This window comes from Cornus florida, unplaced genomic scaffold (genome assembly GCF_030987335.1).
Source record: "Cornus florida cultivar Cherokee Brave unplaced genomic scaffold, ASM3098733v1 CherokeeBrave_3.0.0_Hap2_Chr04, whole genome shotgun sequence".
Lineage (NCBI taxonomy): Eukaryota > Viridiplantae > Streptophyta > Magnoliopsida > Cornales > Cornaceae > Cornus > Cornus florida.
This window is the reverse complement of record NW_026775574.1, coordinates 28,330,288-28,344,624: the sequence shown is the minus strand read 5'-3', so window position 1 is coordinate 28,344,624 and position 14,337 is coordinate 28,330,288.

Below are 14,337 nucleotides of genomic sequence, written 5' to 3'. Positions count from 1 at the left end.
TCAATGGAAGGTTCTCAAAAATCCAAGTCAAAGCTTAAGGCTTTAAGCTTCATCCATAGAGGCTAGGGTTTGTGGTGAGAAAGACAATGACATAATGTGAAAAAGTATGAGTGGAGGAAATAGAAATCCTCCACTCACTAGGTGATCCTACACCATGGTCAACACACACATCTATGATTAATTGCACAAAAACCCTTCCTTAAACTATAATCCCAAAGTGGCCCAAAGATAATTGCAAGACTTAATTTGGAGCATACACTTGTCACTCATCTAAGCATCCATTGTAGGCTTAATCCTAAGCCTACACTTGTCAACCACCCAAGCCAACAAGTGCACCTATCCTAGGTCAACAAGTGGTTGAATCTCCACCCTCCACATATCCTCATCCAAGGCCTCAAAGTATTTCCATACAAATGTCAACAAGTAGACCAATAAGAGTGTGACACTTGTCACACTTTTTGAGAAATTGCAAAAAGGTCCTTTTTGAAAATATCTTCCAAATTAAATTGCAAGATGATCCCCAAGACGAAAAATAATTATTTTACATAATTATACTAAAACCCCCAAATCAAGAATAATTATAATAAAGTATGCATCCATACCCTTTTACGAAAAAGTAAGCAACTAGAATGTATTTTCTACAAAAGTAAAAATAAAAATGCCATGGAATTCCAATATAGTGGATGCATGTAAAGCCGGAATCAAATTCGAGCACAAAAAGTGAGGTTATCCAAAGAAAAATGATAAACGGGAAAAAGACGGAAGGTGAATAGTGTCGAAAAATAAAAATGTGGAATTGACGCGGTCCTCAAAGGAAGTTGTCAATTTAAGGAAAGGAGTCTCAGAAACCATTCCAGAGCACTCGAGACGACACTAAGTGACGTGGAATTGAACTCAAAAAAGAAAGGATCAACGAAAAAAAAAAAAAAAAATATCCGTGAAAATTTGAGAAAAGAAAAGGAAGGAAAATGACTGGGTCATTACATATTATTAATTATCTCATGACATACAAATAGACAAGGGAGGTTTACTAGAAAAGGCTACAAGTCGAGGGGGGTTTTCTGTACTTTGCCCACATATGAACCTCCGTTATGGTTTATCATAATTACAGGGACCTCATATGGTTTGAAAAATTACTCGGACCTCTCCTAAGAATAAAACTAATCTATACGGACGTCCCTTCCTGTAATGACTCGGTCATTTTCCTTCTTTTCTTTTTTTCGTCTTTTTCCTTATTTTGTCCTTTTCTCGTTTCCTATTTTCCTTGCATAACCTCACTTTTTGTATTCGGATTTGATTCCGGTTTTGCATACATTCATGATATTTAAATTCTATGATATCTGCATTTTTACTTTTCTAGAAAAACATGCCAAATGTTTACTTTTCTTGTAAAGGGCATGGATGCATAACTTCTTGTAATTATTTATGACTTTTGGGGTTTTAGTGTAATTAATTAAAGTAATTATTTTTCGTCATATGGACCATTTTACAATTTAATTTGGAAGATATTTTCAAAAAGGACCTTTTTAGAATTTTTGAAAAATGTGACAAATGTCACATTCCTATGGTGTTACTTGTTGATCTTGTGGTGGAATTACTTGGAGGCTTAATCTCATGACACATGGAGGGTGGAGATTTACCCATTTGTTGGCCTAGGATAGGAGCACTTGTTGGCATGGATGGTTGACAATTGTAGGCTAAATATTAAGTCTTGGAAGTTTACTTAGGATGATGACAAGTGTAGGTCTCACAATTAGTTTTGCATTGTGTGTGTGTGTGTGAGGTAGTGCAAGAGCACCTAGTGAGTGGAGGATCACATCACATTTAACTTAGGGTTTTCACATTTTACTTCACTTTATCTTCTTCCTCTCAAAAACTCCAACCTATCCACCATCGAAGACAAAGCTTGTATAAGGATTTGACTTCATTTTTTGACCTCCTTCCACTCACCTTAAACCATTAAGTTTGGAATAAAAAAGCCTTGCCTCATCTTCTTCTTCATAACCCTAGAAGGAAAACTTGAAATTCCTTTGCTTCCTTTTGATTCAATAAGAATAATCCTCTTGTGAGGTGGGGGGTGTTCTAGTTTATTATTCAAGTCAATTATTGTTTTTATAATGATGTATAAGTTGTATGCATGATTGTATTAAATTGAGTAACTAATGATTTATGGTAGTTTGCATATAACTCATTTTAGACTTGATGTATGGCATGGCCATGACTTGATCCTTGTTGTATATTAATTTGGCATGATTTAAATGAGTTTTTAAATTTAGAGAATTAATTGATATAAATTGATTTAAATTATACTTAATTGTACCATACTTGAATTCTATTCTAGACTTGAAATATGGCATGGCTGTGACTTACTCTTTGTTATATATTAAATTGGAATCAAATAATCCTTGAAATCTAGAGAAATTAATTAGTTAGTCTACTTAATTTCTATCTTGTTAATCTAATGATTTAGTCATGTAATTCATGGAGCTTTATTATGTTTTTATCACATATCATGATTTGTTGCTCAACTTGTTGATTTTGGAAACTTGGGATATTATCAAGTACATGACTTGGCTAGGACTTGGTTCTAATACGGGATATAGAGAGCTTCTTACACTATAGTGCGCACTAAGGGAAGGTACCCATAGGTTAATAGCCCTAAAGTGATCTTAAGAGTACGGTTTTAATCTGGGCAATATCCAAGTATCCACTTTGGTTTTATTTTGCATTTTAATTTCCAAGTTGATAACTTTGTGAAATTGCATCTCATTGTGCTATGTTGAAAGTTCAAATGTCGCTTTATTAGAATGGATTAAATTATATTGAATTGCAAGCTTTGTATAAAGAATAAGCCTTTACATGCTCATTCCCTACGAGTAAACTTGTTGACTCACCCCAAAGTTACTGGGTGTTTTTCAGGTAAAAAAGCATTATTGTGGGATACACAACATTCTTAGGCTTGCTTGACTATTTGGAGTATTTTTGTTATGTTGCAATATGCACTTGTTAGCATATCATGTTTCATTTTGGTTCAATGTATCAAAACATGTATTTATTGTTCAAACTATGTAATGTGCATTTAAGTGCACCTTTTGATACTCTTTGGATGTGTGTGTAACAAGGCCAAGGGCCAAACATGTTTAATCTAATACTTGTAGTCACTTGATACAATCTTTTGCTTTAGAAATGTATTTAAACCAACTTTGGGGGTTGGGCATATGAGATTCTTATAATTAGCATGTATAAGGCCATGAGCTGTTGTAATACCTTTAATGATCCATATTAAGGTTGTTGATATGTTTACATACTCAAATCTCATTAAAAATCAGTTTTAAACTTTCATTTTTGGACCAATCTATGATGAGATTTGAAGTATGGGTTGAACCCTAACACATTTGGCATATAGCAGGTCCTTTAGTAGCTTTTTAAGGTGTTTCGGTCGACCGAAACACCATTTCGGTCGACTGGTACCTTTTTAATTTGTAAAAATGCACATTCTAGTAGCCAAAAACACCTTTCAGGGCCATTTCGGTCAACCGATGGCTTATTTCGGTCGACCGATGGCTCAATTCGGTCTATCGAAGTAACCACCCCTAAAAAACATGTTTTCAGGAAGATCTTTGTCCAGTTCAGTCGACCAAAACTCCATTTCAGTCGTCCAAAATAGCATGCATTCTCATAGTCTCTCTGTTATGTTTCAGCACTGAAGTTCTAACTTCAAATGATCATAACTTCTTTATTTCTAATCCAAATAGGGTAATTCTTGAGCCTAAACTCAAGGATTTTTAGTCAGCTTTCTAATGGTATCTATTTCATTCTTAGATTCAAATCACAGTGGGAGTTATTCATATTTTAGTGGGATAGTGTCAGTTTTCGCTTAAATCGGGAAATGGCGCTTTGTGGAATTCTTATCCAAAGTTCTTAGAACCTCTTGCAATGTTGTGAAATTATTAGGTTAGGTTGTATTTACCTTATTTGACTTGCTTAGAGTTAATTTCTCCTTTCAAATTGTGAATTGACCATTTTTATCTTTAATTGACGGTTTTTAACCGTTTTGACTCTCGTTTGCTCATTCGCCTTTCTTTAAGTTCCGTGACTTCATGGAAGGTCACATTGGTGTCTTGGGAATGATTTATATCCCTAGAGACCTTAGTTTATCATTTGCTTCCGCATTTCGAATTCGTTACCGGATTAACCTTCTGGAAATCACTATGCACCGGGTTAAAAAAACATGTGTCACGACAAGTGGTCAGAGGTCCTAGGTTCGAAAACTTTAGGACGACGGGTTTTGGGTGCATATCATGCTTTTGTTGGTGTACTTGATTTATTCACATGTCCTTGATAACATGTTTAGGCATTATAATATGTTTACGTGTTTCTTGGTAACATACTTGGTATTATAACATGTTTACGTGCTTAGTTTGATAACATGTCTATGTGCTTATGTGCTTAAATACCTAGAAGTTTTTAGTATCCGTTTAACATGTTGTATATGCTTATCTACTTTAGTTTGATTGTATGTCACATACATTGACATGCTTTTTGTTTCATACATTCATAGTTTGAGTTACATTCGGTCAGGATAACTTATATTATTGTTGACCTCTTTCTTTTCGTGCGTTTAACATCATGGTAGTCACACGTGGAGAGTCTTCACGTCAGGGCGTTGAAGAGCAGGTGGATGACACCGAGTTTACGAGGGGTCCAGTTCGTGGCGTGAATGTTAATCCACCACAAGTGCCGACTTATGAGGAGCAGATTGCGTAGGGAGTGGCTCTGGGGATGTCAGAGTCTATTCAGGCGATGTTTTATTAGCACATTGCAGGGATGCAAATTCCGGTACCGGCACCAGCACCGGCACCAGTTGCTAATGAGGCATTGGACTATTTCATGAAGTTACATCGGGTAAAGATTGACCAGTTTGCAGGGATTGTGGATCCGCTTACTTTAGAGGCTTGGTTTGATCTCATGGTACGCAAGCTCGATAACATGGGAGTACCTACAGACTGATTAAGGATCTCCTTGATAGCTTCTATGTTTATGGGAGATGCCGATATCTGATGGAGGTCTATGACCAATATCCACGATGTGGGGGTGATAACTTGGGAGGAGTTCAGGACCTTGTTCTTCGACCTCTTCTTTCCGAGGGCTATGAGGCAGGATATGAGAGTACAGTTCACAGGTCTCTATTAGGGCATGATGAGTGTCATTGAGTATGAGACACGTTTTACTTCTCTTTCCCGCTATGCACCGGAGATGATAGTGTCCGATGAACTCAGGGCAAAGAAGTTTCAGGATGGGTTACATCTTGATATTAGGCCATGGATTTCAGTGTTGGATTTGAGGACCTACGGTGAGGTGGTCCAGAGGGCTATAATGGTTGAGGCAGAGGACCGAGACCAGCACAGGATCAAGGGTTTGTATAAGCAGCCATGTGTAGAGGCTCCATCAGTATCTGTTGGGGGTCAATGGAAGAAGGCTAAGGCTGGGGATAGTTCACGTACTCAGGGATAGTCACAGTAGGCTCGGTCTACATCTGCAGTCCCAGTATCTTCGGGGTCAGCCCGGGGAGTGATTTGTCACCATTGTCAGCAGCCGGGACATATCAAGCCTTGCTGCCCACAACTTCAGCCACATGCCAGTCAGTCACAGGCTAGTAAGCCCATAGCTTCGATAAAGGGGTTTCAGGGGACTTGCAACTACTGCAAGCAGCCCGGTCACATGAGGAAGGATTGCCCTCATCCACGGAGCAGGGCATAGAGTGGCACAGGTTTACAGGCCACACTGGCACAGTCAGTAGTTGTGCAGCCAGGTTTCAGGGTGCCTTAAGTACCACAACCAGTTGCACCAGTCAGTTCATATCCGGGTAAGGGTTCTACGCCTACTGCTTCCGGACATTAGTCAGCTCAACAGGGCAGTTCACAATAGTTGGGGGCTCAGGGACGAGCTTACGCACTGCCACAGGTTGATACCTCAGCTGGAACTTCTACAGTTCGAGGTATCATTCCAGTTTTCAGTTCTTGGGCTAGAGTTCTTATTGACACAAGTTCATCACATTCATTCATATCTACTCCATTTGTACATTCTTTGGGTCTGGAGGTCACGCAGCGGGATGGTTTCCTTTGTGTTGACACACCAGTTAGGGGTCCAGTGTTTTTGGACCGTGTTTGTCGGGGTTGTGCTATCGAGATAGCTGGGCGGACCTTAGAGTTTGATTTCATAATTTTTGACATGACGGGCTTTGATGTCATTCTTGGGATGGACTGGTTGTTTTTCTTCCATGCCACGATCAATTGCTTCCATGGGCGAGTGTCTGTTTGCACTCCCACGGGAGATTGTTTTCACTTCGTGGGAGATCGGAGCGATTCCCACTCGACGATGATTTTCAGTATTGGTGGCTGGAGTCGCCACAGGTCCTACTCGGCTAGCGTGTTAGCTGACGAGGACAACAGTTCAGGCTGTGTTTTTTCAGCAGTTGTAGGCGAGTTTCTGGATGTCTTTTCGGAGGAGTTGACGGAGCTTCCTCCTCTTCGGGAAGTTGTCTTTGCCATCGACGTCATTCCCGATACTGCGCCGATCTCTATGGCATCGTACCGTATGGCACCGACAGAGCTTGATGAGTTGAAAGGTCAATTGGATGATTTAAAAGCTAAAGACTTTATTCGTCCTAGTGCTTCATCCTGCGGAGCACCGGTTCTTTTTGTGAAGAAGAAGGATGGGTCTTTGAGACTTTGCGTCGATTATCACAAGCTGAACCCCGTCACAGTCAAGAACAGGTATCCTTTGCCTAGGATTGATGACTTGTTTGATTAGTTGAAGAGAGCCACTTGTTTTTCGAAGATTGATTTGAGATCGGGTTACTATTAGTTGAGGGTTAAGGATGGGGATATATCCAAGACCGCTTTCCGCACACGGTATGGCCATTATGAGTTTCTAGTGATGCCATTTGGTTTGACCAATGCTCCAGCAGCTTTTATGGACTTGATGAACCGTGTATTTAGTGACCATCTTGATCAGTTCGTTGTAGTCTTTGTTGACGACATTCTTGTATACTTAGCTTCGGTGGAAGAACATGAATATCATTTGAGGACAGTGTTACAGATCCTTAGGGATAATCAGTTATACGCCAAGGTCTAGAAGTGCGAATTTTGGCTACCAGAGGTGAAGTTCCTTGGACATGTTGTGTCAAGGGGTGGTGTTGCAGTAGATCCATCAAAGATTGAACCGGTGATGGATTAGGAATCTCCGAAGAAAATGTTTGAGATCCGGAGTTTTCTTGGCTTAGCTAGCTACTACCGGAGATTTGTTCGGGATTTCTCTCGTTTAGCGGCACCTATGACTCGGCTTACCTGCAAGGGGGTCAAGTTCGTATGGAATGAGGCTTGTGTGATACCCCCGGATTTCCGGATGCGGGTTGGCCAGGCCCACGCCCGATTACCCGAGGATATCAAACAAATTAGCAATTAACGAACACAGAATAATTATATCAAAAGAGATAAATAAAATTTGCTGAAATGAAAACTAAAAGAGTAATCCAATATTTGAAAACCTCAGAAAAATAACTCCATTGATAAATAAGATATTCAGATACAACTGATTCACCACGAACACATATCGTTCTCCAATACAACTCGGGAATCCATCTAGTGGACCCCTAAAATAACCCACTGAACTCAAAAGACGGAAAACAAAACCCAAGTCTACACACAAAATATACTCCTATGTCATCGGTGGAGTGAACAACTGTATCTGCTCAGCACGATCAAGCTCTGCAGCCTGGAACTAACGAACACCTGTAAAGAATAATAGAAGAGTGGGTTAGGCCCACGAGCAAGTTCTAATCTAACTGCAATCCATACAGTGACCCGATACGCAGATACACCATAGATACCTCACAATATCTATCTAGTCCATACATATATATATATCCACACTATGGGACATTCACTGAACTACAATAGGGGTCTCAACCTGAATAGAAGGTAACATGCGAAAACGTACCCAAAGGTGGGCATGAGTACCTAGACCTAACAGGGTACACCTCAACCTACTATAGCTAGCTACGCATCCACTGCATATACGTGTCCTAACCAACGAGTCTGAGACTCAAGCTCATCTCGTGGTACCATAACCATATATTTAAAGTCCATTCAAATCCATCCATAGGAACTCCAATAAATCGTTCAGCTTATTCAGCTGCACAGACTTATATAAGAGATCCAGTAAGTCGTTCAGTTTATTCAACTGCACAAACTTAAATATAAGGAGAATTATGTTTTTATAATTCGTACTCTTCTTCCCAAAATAGGTAGGATTGAGTATTTTGAATCAGTCTATCCCTAGTATGTCACCGTCCCATACCGGTACATACAATCCACAAAATCCATATAATTGATAGAACAGGCAAAGCTGTTCACCAATTAAAATCCATAAGGTAGGAATTAGCATTTTGAGCTAAACCATACCTAGTATGCCACCGTCCCATACCGGTGCATACCATCCTCCATATCCATGTAAATTACAACATTCAAATGATAAGCAAGTAATTTACAATGCAAAATCAAACCCAGATAATTGACAGAATTTTAATGTGAGAATTCAGCAATTAAAATCCAATACATAATTCCAAATAATTGGTCAAATTTAATATAAGAATTCAACAATTATAATCCAATATATGATTCCAAATAATTGACCGAATTAAGTTTAAGAATTCAGCAATTATGTTCCAATACATAATTCCAGGTAAATTACAAGGCATAAATAATAAGCACATAACTTATAGTCCAAAACCAACCATCCATATCATTGCAGAATAGTATTTAGTATTCCAATAACTTAAATCCAAAACCATGTAAATTACAGGCTATAAATAATAGTACAATAATTTAAAATCCAAAACCAATATCCAAATAATTACAGAAGATTTTTAAGTGTTTCAGCAATTTAAATCCAAACAATTAACCATATAGTTGCAGGAGATGATTTAATAAATCAACAACTAACATCCAGAGCCTGCATGGATCACATCTAACACATCAATGACCCTATAATATATTAATTGTATTCCCATTCCCATTTTATCTTGTATATGGTTGGATGTGTTGGAATTTGGGTGGTGCTCATCTAAAGGGGCTGTGCCACACGAAAACGGAAATGAATTTTGCAAAGTCATTAATTCAGATTTTTGTGAATTTCGAGGACAGAATTCCTTTTGTTAGGGGGGAAGAATGTAATACCCTAGTTTTCAAAAGGATAAAATGAGAATGGGAATTTAATTTTCAATTTTTATTTGTATTTCATTTTTTTTATATTTAATAATTGGACTTATTTGTTATTTGTTTAGCTTAATTGTTTTATTTGCTTAATTGGTAATTGTGTTTGTTTAAATTGATTGTAATTGTTTTAATTTAATTTTTGGTTAATTTAAATATTTGATTATTGTTTTAATTTAATTTTGGGTAGCTTATAAAATTATGTGTGTTGTATTTATAGTTTAGGGTTAGGGTTTTATTTCATATAGTAGCCGACATATCATTAGGCTGGATCTAGGATTAGGGCTTCATAGAAGGCTATATATATATAAAGTTATAAGCAGACTTAGGATTGGGGACGGCAATATATATATATATATATATATATATATATATATATATTCTTTTATGTCTGCAACCCTATTCTTGTAATATCTTGAAAAGGAAACAAACAGAGGCTCTGGAATGTGAAGAGAGGTGAGAGGTGAATTAAGGGGATTGTGCGTGGGTTGAACCAAGACATAACAAAGGTAGAGAACAGTGATGAGAGGAGGGAACAGTCTTGGAGAATTTAGCAACCGCGTTGAAAGGTTTCGAACCGAAACCTAAAGGCAAGTTTCAGACTATATCTTTCCCCATAAACTTGTGTTCTGTGCATCTTATACAGACTCCAGGAACTTAATTAAACTATTAAAAACGGATTTTATGCATTGCTAGATGATTTCTGAAATCTGTTCTGTGTTTTTAAAGTTTAAACCCGTTGTTGCTTAAACTATTCTGTTGGGAGTTTAATTTCTGTCGTTTGATTTACACTGGAGTATGAGAGGTTCTAGGACTATAAGAACTTAAATAGAATCCAAAGAATGCTACAAAAGTTTGGGATATGACACTGGACTTCGCCGGAAGCGAAGAAGAACTGAATTGGTTGTTTGCATAAACTGTTTTTGTCTTCAAATTAGATTTTTGCCAAACAATTCTTATGGAAATCAAAGGAGTTTCTAGGAGTATTAGGGCTTAAATTGAACTCTTAAAATCCTTAAGAAACTTAGGACAGACAGTTGGAACTTCTGCCGGAAGCAAAGACGAAGCAGTGAAGCAGAGAGGGGCTCTCAGGGGTGAGAGCCGGCTCCTAAATAGTGGGAGCCGGCTCCCATGAAGAGAGAGCCAGCTCTCCATGAGGGGGAGCCGGCTCTAGAAGCCTAGGAGCCGGCTCCAATAAAGGGGAGCCGGCTCCTATGGGAAAAAACCCATACGGGGTGTTTTCTGTAATTTTTCTGAAGTTCTGGGGTTAAACGCAAATACTAAAAATTAAAGGGGGTTTCAAATATGTTAAAATTAACCTATTAAGACCCTTAAATAGTTGGTTTATGCTAGGATGCTAATCTTAAGGGGCATCAGGAAACAGAAACATAGAATAGGCATGCTGTCAAGGAAGGATGAATGTTTAAGTTAATAAGTTTGTTTTAATAACTTAAACTGACTGGTATCGAATTACTTTTGGGATGTTATATAAATTATTTATATACTTTAATGGAGGCCAGAAAGTTCGGTGTAGGATATGGGCATAGACAGTATTAACTTAGATATTAAATGGTATGCTGTCAGGAGTGGTAGGAATTTTAGTTGCTAGTTTTGGTTTAGCGAACTAAATGGACTAGTATGGGAATACTGTTGAGGTTTCATATAATGAACAGTTTGGAATTCAGAGTGTCATCTTATATCAGGCACAGGTTTTGGAGTGGAGGATCAAAGGGACGTCATGTGGTGTAAATGCTAACTTTCATGCTGTTAAGGATTGTGGAGGATTTCATTACTTGTCTTTGTTTTGGCAATTTAAATAATATAGTATGAGAGGATGGTTTGGGATATCTAGTATAATGTATTTAGTTCATATTTCTGGCTGATCATTATAACAGGTTATGGATGTTAATTGATGAACTGTTTAACTTCTGTTTTATCAATTGTATGGATGTGGATAATATAAATTGTTTATCAATACTTTAACAATTTGTTTGGAGGATTAATGATTATAATCATATACTGGATGCATAATAAGATCTTAATAATATCGGTTTTCTATTATGCTAGTTTCTGAATTTATTTGATGTTCTAATGAATGTGCATCGTTTATGGATCATTTGCATTATATATACCGGTATGGGACGGTGACATATCAGGGATGGATTAGATCAAAAAGTTAAGTCCTACCCCTTCTTACATACGGAATGGATTAACTAAAATAGTTAACTCCTACATGGATACATGTCCTGTCAACTAAAACAGTTGAACGACATAATGGATGCTTGTTTTATCTTTCGGCATTAGGAAGGAATTTATATATATATTTATGGTATTGTGATACGAGCTTGAGTCTCCTGATCACGGTTAGGGTGCGTATATCGCAAAGGTTGAGTAGCTAGATATAGCAAATGTTCCCTGGTAGGTCTAGGTACTTGGCCGCTGAAAAACGTGTTTTATATGTCACCTTCTACCCAGGCTGAACTATGTTATAGGCTAGTGAGCATCCTATAGTGTGTATTTATATATCTATGGACTATTATAGCTATTGTTGAGCTATCTAGGATGTATCTGCGTATCGGGTTTATGTACGGATTGTAGTAGGATGGAACTTGCATGTGGGCCTGACCCGCCTTTATTTTTCAGGTGTTCGTGAGTCAGTTACTCTTCCGACTAAATAGGATTTTTCTTTCTGGTTTTAGTTTTGGATTTTATTCTGTAAAGTTTTATCAGTTGAGATTATTAGGGGTCCACTAGTTGGATTCCCGAGTTGTACTGATTGGAAAGTTAGTTTATATTAAAACTTTTATTTTTGGAGGAGGTTTTACAATTAGAATTCTTTTCAGCATATCATTATTTTATTCTTAATTCAGTTTTATTCCTGCTTGTTTACATATTAATTGTCTGGTATCCCTCAGGTCTGTGCTCGGACTTGATCCCACTGGAATGCCTAAAAATAAGCTTAAATATTTAAAACTTCTTCTATCCACTAACCGCATACAATGTACATAAGTGTTATACAGTTTGATTCGTTAATTTAGAATTAACCTTAAATCAATTTAAGGTCTTAATAACACCCAAAAATTAACTATTTAATCCCTCCGTGAAGTCTCATTAAATTTCTAAAATTTAATCAAGCCATTTAGTTCCTTTATCTGTTAGTAGCATACACCGTTGTATATTTTTACACTGCTTCATCCTTTGTCTTAGAGACTTAAACCATACAACAATAAGTTTAATAACACTTAGAATTAACTACTTAGATCCTCTGTTAAGTCCCTACAGTTCATTAGAATCACTCAAAAGCTCAAATAGTGCTCAAAACACCAAACAGAGCCCTAGAAAACACTTTCTGGACGTAAAACAAATTGGAGCCGGCTCTTAGAATGGAAGAGCCGGCTCTCCCCTATTGGAGCCAGCTCCAATTCCCTAGGAGCCGGCTCTTGCTGAAGGGGAGCCGGCTCATGACTTTCTAGAGCCGGCTCTTGACTTTCTAGAGCCGGCTCTCTCCCTCTTGAGAGCCTCCAGTTCATCTCTGCTCCGTTTTTACTTATCTGCTCGTTCTCTGGTTAGTCCCTACCCTTCTGTTTATTTCTTAAACTGATCTTAAGGGTTTATTATCACTCTATTAACATCTCCAAGGTTTGATTACAGTAATTTAAATCAATTACAAAGCTTAAGGTTGCTATTGAACTTACCAAGCTTTTAGTATCAAAACTGAAACTATATGCAGAAATAGAAACGGAACAGATTGCACACGTATTTAAAACAGAATAATAACATCCCTATGAGTTTTGTATAACCCCAGTAGAGTTCCTATATTGTGTCTACAAGAGTTGCAATCAAATACAAAAACTAAGGCTACGATAGAAACCATATGCTTAAAGTACAGAAAACTGAAACAACACTTACATACACTGTAACAGATATTGATTTCAACACAAACAGACCAACAATATAACACATAATAAACATATCAATTCCAGTTTCTGCTTGATTAAACCCTAGAGATTATCTAGGTGCACAGAACACGGCCCAAAGGGAAAAAGGAAGATAGAACTTGCCTGAATAGGTTTGCAAACAAACCCTTGTTGCCGTTGGTCTCAGTTTTTTCAACATCCACTGAAACTTGTCTAACCTCCTAGAACCTCTGCTCTTTCCTTCTCCTTGGTTAAACCTTGGAACCCCAGTCAAAATTCTCACAAACTGCTCTGTTCTCACCAAAACTCCCTCTGTAACTCTCTCTATTTGGCAGACTTTTCCGTGTAAAAGCTACGACAATATGTAACCCTAGGTTTAACATATACTGAGGTATTTATAATTGCTAGATTAAAACCCTAATCCACAGAGCCCTAACTTCGTCGGCCCACAAAGTAACCCAGTTTAGTTACATATCAGATGCTTATAAGACGGTTCCAGAAACCCTAACTAAAACGTATCTAAAACCCCAGTTAATGGGAATTACATAATTACCTTGTTCAAAAATTAAATACTTAATAAATAATTAATTTAATAAAACCCATTAATTAAATCAAATAAGCAAGCAACGAATCACTTAAAACACATAAAATAAATAAAACAATTAATTAAAATAAACAAACAAATAAAGAATTAGACCCTTAATTAAAATAAACAAACAATTAAAAAAAAATAACACAATGAATTAAAATAAACAAACAATTGGACACATAAGCATATAGATACAAAATCAATTTAAAATGCACAAAAATAAAATTTAAATTTCATTTTTATCCCTTTTGAAATTAGGGGTATTACAGCTTGTGAGTTTGCTTTTCAGGAGTTGAAGTTCAGGTTGACATCAACTCCAGTTTTAATCATTCCTGAATGTAGTTTGGGTTATGTGATCTTCTGTGATGCTTCACGGGAAGGTTTGGGTTGTGTTTTGATGCAGACAGAACGGGTAGTTGTTTATCGGTCTTGATAATTAAAGACTCACGAGTTGAACTATCTAACATATGATTTAAAGTTGGCAGCAGTTATCTTTGCCCTGAAGGGGTGGAGGCATTATTTGTACGGGGAAAAGTTTGAGGTTTTCTCCGATCAT